The sequence below is a fragment of the Acanthopagrus latus genome, chromosome 23 (assembly GCF_904848185.1).
Source record: "Acanthopagrus latus isolate v.2019 chromosome 23, fAcaLat1.1, whole genome shotgun sequence".
NCBI classification, from domain to species: Eukaryota; Metazoa; Chordata; class Actinopteri; order Spariformes; family Sparidae; genus Acanthopagrus; species Acanthopagrus latus.
Window position 1 is genome coordinate 19,598,070 of NC_051061.1, and position 9,891 is coordinate 19,607,960.

General features: G+C 40.6%; 1 long non-coding RNA gene across 1 annotated transcript; it reads right to left on the reverse strand.

Moving 5' to 3' along the window:
• Positions 1 to 1,735: 1,735 nt before the first annotated feature.
• LOC119014194 lies at positions 1,736 to 8,032 on the reverse strand. Its single transcript, XR_005072896.1, has 4 exons — positions 7,346 to 8,032; positions 6,411 to 6,520; positions 4,717 to 5,092; positions 1,736 to 1,759 (listed from the first exon to the last, which is right to left on the reverse strand). It is a non-coding gene; the product is annotated as an uncharacterized LOC119014194 (long non-coding RNA).
• Between the last annotated feature and the right edge of the window lie 1,859 nt (positions 8,033 to 9,891).

Consider the following 9,891-nt stretch of genomic DNA (forward strand, 5'->3'; position numbering starts at 1 on the left):
TCTAATAGCCTTCAAAATAATGTTTTTGCTTCTAACAAACCTCAAAAACATAAAAAAAAACAGTATTTTGATCAGTTTTGTCATCATGTGTCACATTCTAGCATTAACTACAGTCACATTATTAAATATGAGTATAGATGCATAAAGAATAAAAACAAAAAGCTGTCAGAGGACTGTTGTTTATATTTAGACTGCTGCTTTGCAGGATTAGGTTTTGGTACCTTGTCAGAGATACAGTAACACCTCTTTCACCAGTATCCTCTCCTGACAGGTTGCAGAGGTTTTGTCTTTGGAAACGGTGGGAAAACGGGGTGCTCGCTTCATCCCACGCATCCACTCTAAAAAAAGCTCTCACCCTTATTACTGAAATTTAACATGGATCGAGGCTCCCTGTGTTTGGCCTGTTCTCCAGTGGGATGGCAAATGCACTAGGCACTGTGTTTTTGTTTTGTTTTTTGTCACAGCTTCCATGAATACACCAAACCTTATATGCACACTTACTTTATATTAATGCATTCAGGTATGCATAACGTGATATGATGGAGCTATTTTAACCTGACACCAAGGTCTCCGTCACACTGAAATGTGCCATTTTCAGCAGATAGAGATTACTGTATTGTACGCAACGTCTAAGAAAAATCAAGATCTAACATTTGTACACCAGGTAACCTTTTAAATATATTTCCCCTCATTAACTGTGGAAGAGAATAACTAATAATAGATTTTATGTTACAGATGACAAATCAGATGAGTTTATTTTCTTTACAGACCTACATTATGTTTACAGACTAAAAATACTTGCACGTGTTACAGTACACAACACAAAACTTAAGCTTGTTGTGCTAAACACTGAGTAGAATGAGGGAAAAAAGGTGCAATATGTTAGAATTGGACACTCACAACAAATAGAGGGCAACATATCACAAGAGTAACTGCTAACTGCTGCTGTTAGCTAGTGAGCTCAGTTAGCCGTGCAGGTAGTGATCTGCTAACTGCTGCTGTTAGCTAGTGAGCTCAGTTAGCCGTGCAGGTGGTGATCTGCTAACTGCTGCTGTTAGCTAGTGAGCTCAGTTAGCCGTGCAGGTAGTGATCTGCTAACTGCTGCTGTTAGCTAGTGAGCTCAGTTAGCCGTGCAGGTGGTGATCTGCTAACTGCTGCTGTTAGCTAGTGAGCTCAGTTAGCCGCGCAGGTGGTGATCTGCTAACTGCTGCTGTTAGCTAGTGAGCTCAGTTAGCCGTGCAGGTAGTGATCTGCTAACTGCTGCTGTTAGCTAGTGAGCTCAGTTAGCCGTGCAGGTGGTGATCTGCTAACTGCTGCTGTTAGCTAGTGAGCTCAGTTAGCTGTGCAGGTAGTGATCCATACTGGCAGCCTATAGCACTGGGTGAGTGTTGATGTTTATACAGCCAGCACAGAACCTTTTGGACCAGGACTGGATGAGGCTAGCTGGTTAGCATGTTAACCTCAGTAGATATCTCTGCATACAAAACATATATATCATAATTGTTAAGTGTTGATTGTTATTCACTATAATCTTAATTATTGCACCTGTGACTCAAACCAGCCAGTGAAGCTGATAAACAGATCTATTATCAGGAATAGTCCAAATATCTCTGAATAAAGCGGTGAATACAGTACATGGTAGTAAAGTAATACAGCTGCAAGAGGACTGTAGTTCGGGACAGATGATGAGCCCTCTGAAAAAAAGCAGTAATGTCAACATTTACTCACTTTTTTGACACACAGACACACACACACACACCTTCATGTAGTCTGTGTCACATCTTGATGAGGTCATTCACTCTGTCAAAACGCCACCATTTTCTCTTTTCTCGAATCAATTTCAGTCGAGATAATGCAGTTTCTTATATCATGACCGTACACTGGAGGTTGCCATGACAAAGAATCAATCCTAAACTGTAACAAATGGCTCCAATTCATAGAGGGAAATGGATCCCATTTGTCCCCAGCTGGTCAATACACATTTGAGGTCTAGTCGAGAGCTCTTTAATGAATGTGTGCTGGCTTGTTTACCCTGGGAGACAGAGACATAATTTCTGACTGCATGTCTCTGGCCACATTTTCGCCCGAGCTTCATGCCATGATTGCTGCAAAGCCGCTTTTCCCTACAAAATGTTCTGGGCTGATCGGGCCTTTTTCCTTGGCACGCTGTATCACATCCACCACCGCGGTAAAGGATGGAGATAATCACGGCAGCTTTGTATGCTTTACTCACCTCCTCATTTTTAAAAGGGCAATGCTTAAGGATGCCTCGGTGCGAAGACACGCGCGCAATCTGCAATACTGAAAATAGATGGCGCGCCGTCGAGCCTGACCTAAACTGTACGTCTCTCTCATTGTGATAAAAGGACATAAAGCTCTCTTTGCATATAAACCAGTCGAGTGCTGTGAGGGGGGTTCAAGGGCAGGGGCAATTCATAATCAATAACTGCTAAACATCTTAATTTAGCACATTATTCACACTGACTACTTTGTTCCATGGTTATCGATCAACGGACAATGTCACCGGGATGACAAAGACAAACAGGTGACATAAGAACACTTATTCAACAAGGTGACAGGACCACGAATAGTCAATGGACTCGCCTCCCGGTAACTCAGTGGAGTCCAGCTAAGTCGCCAAAATGCTGAGAATCTACTGAGCACCACAGATGAGTCATAGGTATTATATCAACTTCTCTACAGTACAACGTTCACGTGACATGTACATGAGCTGACTTCTGTGAGGTGGAAGCTACGGTGGTGGTGTCAGCATGAAACCACTGGACATTCTTGAGGGATCGCAGCGTTTCAACATTGTTGAGGATGAGACCACTGGATGTTTTGAATGAGACGATGAGAAAATGCAAGTTTGAAAACCGCTGGATGGTTTTAACATTTTTAAGTGTGAAACCAGTGAATCCTATCAAGGTTTGTAAGCCAAGAACCACTGAATAGTTCTAACATTTGCAAGCTTGAAACCACTGGTTAGCTTTGATATTTCTTGGTGTGATACCATTAAATTGTCTCAACATTTTCAAGCAGGAAACCATTGGAAAGGTTTTAACATCTGCGCACGAGGAACCAGTGGGTATTCTTAACAAAGGGATCCCAGTGTTTCAACATTTGTAAGCATGAAACCACTGGATGTTTTGGATGAGATGACAAGAAACTGGCTGGATAGTTTTAACATTTTTAAGCATGAAACCGCTGTGGAAACATCAAAATCTGATGTTTTTGATGAGAACATTTTCAGCTGTGTTTGAGGTTTTTATTCATTTCTCTATAATGTATTTTTGATTAAACTAAATATCAATGTTCAATATAATGTTTTTGCAGAAAATGTACATTTATTCAGACAAGAGCATCTGAAATACATCACGTGCACTTCATTGTTCATATTGGCCATATCCTCCCTGTTGTTTAGTCACGCGGGCTCGTTGCGGGGACGTCTCAGTTAATGGTATCGATCCGTGATGTCGCTGGTTGGTCATCTCGGCCTCCGCAGTGAGGCTGTCAATAAGCGTCCATTTACAGCGGCATCCGACAAATGGAGGGGGGATTCAATTTGCCAGCATCGTTCAAAAACTATTTTGTTTCGTGGTCTTGCTGACATGTACCATCAAGCAAAACCAATGTGGTGGAACCTACAGACAGGCTGCGGGCTGACAGCGAGCGCTCCTCCCGTATTACTGCGGGAACAGATCAATCCACTGCTACTGTAGAGAGAGTGCAGACAATTGACTATAAATATGTATGTTTTTAGGTATTTCATACTGACTGGTGGGTATTTGTTATGTTGTCTTACACAATATACAGTAAACAGACATCATCCTTTGATTAAACATGATGTGTCTGGGAACATGCTTCTCCTGAGGTCACTGGTGTAGAAACACAGTATGTACAGGAAGCAGCATCTCTGGAGCGTCGTTTCATTATCTAGTATTCTGCTGACACGACTAACCGGTAACTGATGACACATGCCAGCTGTTTATTTCTGTAATATTAAAACAGATAACAAATAACGTAATTTCACACATAACCCTAGAGAGAGGTTGTTTTCTGTTGTAGTGCTATAGAAACAGGTGTTTTGGTGCATAGCAACATACATGGCATGTAGAAAAATACAAAGAAATTGATTAGATTTGTAATACCATTAACATTTCATTTAATTTTAGAAAGATACAAGATTTTATCAATCATACAGCAAAGAGAAAAGCACAGAACAGGCATATGCAAGTCAAAACAGAGGACTGGTCTTTTTAAAAGCTCTTAATGTGAAGAAATCTTTCCCATTTCAAATAATTCCGTTCTACCCCGCCCAGCTGAGAGGGATATCAGTTCATATGCCTCCACCCTGCTAGCAGATTTTGCCATTCTGTGACTCGTGGTGTGTAGAAGTTAGAAATTTGACTGTAAAATACGAAAAAAAAAAAAAAATATTATATTATATTGAAAACACAAGATTTTTTTCAAATACTGTCAGAGTCTGACCACCACGACCTCTCAGACTCTCTGTTCCACACAGTATGCCGATTACAGTCACTTGCATTTCATCCACCAAACAAACAAACACAGTGCTGCTGCTAATTCCTCCTCCTGGCATCTATGTGATTACCATCTCCTCTCACAGCGGCCGAGGAGGGAGATGTAATATATTGACCTGTCTATGGGTGGCACTACATCAACATCCACAGCAAGAGGAACAGTCCTGCCCACACACACACACACACACACACACACACACACACACACACACACACACAGGTGACAGCATATTCTGACCTCACTCCTCACACACATACAAGTCAATGTGCTGTAGTTTTTACATGTGCTGCGTTTTCATCTCTGCAGTGTCTCTGTTGATGGAGGATGTCGTGTGGTAGCTCATTAAAATCCATCAAACACTCCATTAAGCCACTTCCCGACTCATAATTTCCAAATGTGCAACGGTTCAAAGCGTGGTTGATGTCTGGGGCTTTTTTAAAATGCCTCCAAGATTTTTCTGGGAGCAGAGACGTGTCATTCCCTGCGTTCAAGCTCCAGTTTCAGCAAGGATCCTTCCGACCCTGAACCCAGATCAGCCATCCTGTGTCTGAACACACAGCAAATGAAAAGAGAAAGTGTCCTGGTGACGGCTTGAATAACACATTATATATTAAAACTAACATAACATCAATACATTTATCTCTGTTTGTCTCTAATGTACACTAACTGTACTTCTGTACTGATTTTAGACACTTGTAGTTTACTTGAGTCATTTTGTTTTGTGCCACATACTACTTCTACTCAAATGAATTGCCAGTAATTGAATGTATAATATAGTACAATCTGAATGTACTTATATTTTACTTGGAGTATTTCATAACACTGCTACATTTTTAGAGATGAATGTTGTACTTTTTACTTCTCTACATTTGTTTGATATCTTTGATATAGATTTGTTACTTTGCAGATTGCATGCTGTGTTATTTCAAATTAAAAAAAATAAATCCATACTCTTACTTGCTTTATTATCTATATTGGCATGTGTATGAAGGCATGTGAGGGATCTGGGATGCGGTTGCAGAGTTATTCTGAGCTCTGAGATCGGTGCATTGATTGGCTGAGAATGAACCCCTGCAAAGGTCATTGGAAATCATCCAAAGGACAATTGTGCTCCTACTTCAGGCTGATCACTCTCACCCATGTTTCTATCAGTAGACCTCACTCAGCACGGAGAAACCTCCATTCATTAATATAAAACATGCCGTTTGGCTGAAATTATAAAGGACAAAAATCTTTCAGTAATGCTTATATTCTTGCTGGAAATGTGTTGATATCCACATGTAAGATGCCATTTGAGGGCCACAGGCAGCCTAACAGTAATGCAGTTAACAGTTTTATAGGGAGAATAAAAAGCTCCAGTAATAGATTGTAAAAACATTGATAATGGTTCAGTATCATTAAGTACCTCAAAGGGCATGTTTTATGTGTGTATTGCCTGCTAATCAAGGAGGATTATTTCATTTAATGGCATTCATCACTGTTACCCAGCACTGACAGCATGCAAGTGTAGAGGAACTTGTGAGAATATCTCACTTGGATAAAAAAAAAATCCACTCAAATATTTATACAGACAAAAAGGTCAAAAATCGCCTCGGAGGGAATGTGCTGCAGCTGGAGAGGTCTGGACACCAGATTCTGAGTAAAATGTTGAATATTAATAATTAAAAAACAAGTTGCTGAACAGAAGGCAGCAAAATACTGTTACTGTCACAATAAGAGCGAAGAAAGGTGGACCCAAACACACGAGACGGCAAGCAGGAATAACAACAGATGAAGTAGATTTAGGACCATCAGGGAAACAGAACAGCAGGAACACAAACAGATGAGTGAACAAAAGACTGGACGCAAATACAAACTTAACTAACAAGGGGATGAGGTGCAGGTGGAGAAACACTAGAAAACAGGGAGGAGGAGCTGATGGAGGAGATGCAGCGCAGGTGTGGAGGGAAACTCAGGCAAGAGATGCCATGAAATCCTAGAAAACACACACAGTGAAACTAAAATGACAACTAAATCATTTTCTGATTATCTCTTATCTCTCACACAATTCATTAAACTATTGATTTGACTGCTGATGATGAAGCCATATAAATGCAAAGTTTGTATTTCAGCAAAGACAAGGAAATACTCAGTACATACTGTAAACATGTTTTCTATGTAGAGTAGCTGATTAAAAGGCAAATTAAACTGTTCTGATCTGATCATCCATGTGTTTGGTACATGGCCAGTAAAAAAAGAGGTTATCTCTTCATTAACCATGGGAAGAAAGTGTTGAAACTACAAAAGATGGATAAGAAGTGGTTGAATAAGACGTAGAAGAAATGTCCTCTCATCAACTGTATTAGAGGCCTTTAGATATTGTCTTGTCGTCAAGCGCAGAGACAAAAATTAAGTGTCACATTTTTCCTCTCTGATCTGAAAAGGTTAGTCCACGGAGAAGTGATCAAACAATTAAGTTTCACGTCTGACAAAGTCATATAACGCACTCGCCTCTGATTCAACTGCCTCTCTAGAATTATCTTTGTTTCCCGCTTATGATTCAGCTCGCTCCTCATCATCGCACGGAGAAGATTTGTTTGTTTGTGTTTGTGTTTGTGCGCTAACTCGCAAAATATCACTGTAATACAGAAATGTCTCTTTCCCACCGGGACCAATTGATTCATCCCTTTTATTCAGACAAAACGCTGTGTTTGGCAGTGGACCGTTCCCCCCGCCCACGAGAAAATGATGAATCAAAATTTAACAGTCTCCGTCGACGCAGTAAGTGAGTGTCCGCCTGCTAACAGAGAGCCGCACTCACCAAACAAAATGCATTCCCAAAGGAGAGAAATATAACATCGCTGCGAGTGACAAATGGAGGGGTCGAGCCCAAATGTTCACAGATGAAAGTTGTTCGATAGCTGAATATTCATTCAGTGGCACTTACAGAGCAGGCGGCCGACTCTGCGATACCACTGAAGTGAATGAAAAGTAAGCACAATGGGCCGGGAATCAAATGCAGACTCCCGTAGTGGGAGGAATTAATATTAATCAGCAAGCCGCAGCACCAGGCCGCCTTCTGAACTCATTTTCCAGCGTTTGTGCCAAAAGTACGCCGAGCTGATCTGATGGAACTTGAAACAGATAAATATCAGAGAGGGAGGGCTGTGACTCATCCTGCTGGTCAGTGGTGAAAGACATTGTTGTACACGTTTGAATAGCAAACACTTGACAAGTATAATAAAGCAGTCTGACCTGATGTTTCACATGCAAACCAAGAAAAAAACTTATTTTATTATGTCAACAAATACAAATAAACGTTCTCATGAAACACCAAACCAATAGGCAGGATAATGTCTGAAAAGTATGTGTCTGCAAAACACAGATATCTTGTAACGTCACATTTCTTTATGTTACAACTTCATAGTTCTTTGGTGTTATTAAGGGTTGTGCTCATGGCCTGGTGAGGTTACAGGCGTGAAAACCACGTGGTTTAGGAAAATGTGGGAAATTGTCCCCTGTGCTATCTTTTCTCTGTAATTTTAGGTGAATTTTAAAATCCCTCTGGACTGATTGCAGTGGATTGAGATCACCTGTGTGCAGGGTGTGGAGACTGACTCCTGACTCCTTTTGTGGAGGCTTAGGAGTGATGGGTAGTAACACACCCGGGTCCTTCTCATTCTGACTGACAGGCTGCAGACCGCCTCCGAACCGATTATCATACTGAACCTTTGCTGTAGTTAAACTTGTTCTGTCTAGTTGAGGGAAACTGTTCCCCTCAGAAGTCACCGATCAGCTGGTCACCTGCGTCTGCGGCTGTGTTTACTTCTGCCAGAGTGCTGACTGCCTTTCAATATCCTGGTCTCGAACGGCGGTCGCTGGCTTCGAAAGCCTTCCCACCTGTAACCCCGTCATGAACACCACCCCCTCAATGTCCCGATATGAAATTCAGGTCATGAACATGTATAGTGAATGTATCAGTGTTTCGCACAAACTTTTAACTGCCAATTTCTAATCCTGGAGACTCTTACACACAAATTGCATTTAAATCTGGGCACAAAACAGTGGCAGTCGAGGACTGATTTAGTAACTTCTGAGGTGTTTCTTTTTCTGCCAGAAATCCCTGATTTCATGCACAATGTTATTTTAAAGTCACTGCAACAGGACAATGACTTTTTCTATATCCTCCTTTTCTGAAATGTAACACTGCAAACCTCAAATTTGATTAGACTGACCTATTATTTTTGAGGGGGAACAGTGAGTCTGTGTAAATAATGGAGTACAACAAATACCTGCTCTGCATGAAAACTGTCGTCCTGTCCTGGTGCTATACAAATAAAACTCACTGGCAACAAAAACACAGTAAAATGACCAAACACAGAGGATGCCAACTATAATATATAATGCCATGCAGATTGTTTTTTATATATAAAAAATATATCTAAATCAGATTTTCTTCCTCCTGAATAATGCACCATCAATACATTGTGTGAGTGAGTGTTTGTATTGTCTGATATAAGAGGAGGAGAAGCATTGCCTAATTTAAAAGTGCTGTTTATTTTCAGAAGGAAGTGGATGAGAGAAATTCACAGTTTGCCCACCAAGTGGCTCCCTTCTCATACACTAATATGACTATGCAAAGCAGGTGGAGCTGTTCTCCCACAGTGTGCTGTGTGGAAACCATCATCACTGTGTGAGTGGCAGACAAGTTTAACTTTATTGCATATTGATCTCAGAAAATAGATCTTTATTGTATATGGATCATATCACAACAGAAAACAGAGCAATTTAGTAAATGTTTTTCAAAGATGACAAGACTTTAGTGTAATAGAAATCTTTTGTTTATTTGTTGTGTTTTTGTTTTTTTTGTTTGTTTTTTTTTTAAAGTAAACTCAGTCTATGTTCATGTTCTTCTTCTGTGACTCTACCATAAGAGGGACAATGACAGCAGCTATTAAATAGATGCTTTAACTCAGGGATTGTGTGAAACTGACTTTTGTTCAACTGAATAAATCCAAAATAACTATTAATGAAACAGTGAAACGACGACGATCTTCCTACATGACGCTAATTAACCATATAGTGCATGTTGTTGGCATTCGAGTCATATGAGAGAATGCAAACACCACATCCGCAGACTCACGTTGGACGATGTGCCATGTGTCTGTACAATTTGGATTTCATCACTCCGGTGCACAAACGGCGAACACAAGATGAAAGAACACACGGTTTTTTGCATGGGACCCACGTCCACCGCTGACCTTTCTTGATTGAGTGTAATAGCATACAGAGCAAATGCAAAAAGGTCACTGGTAGAGACAGCTTTAATATTATAATTGGCACTTTTTCCAGGGAGACAGCTCTGTT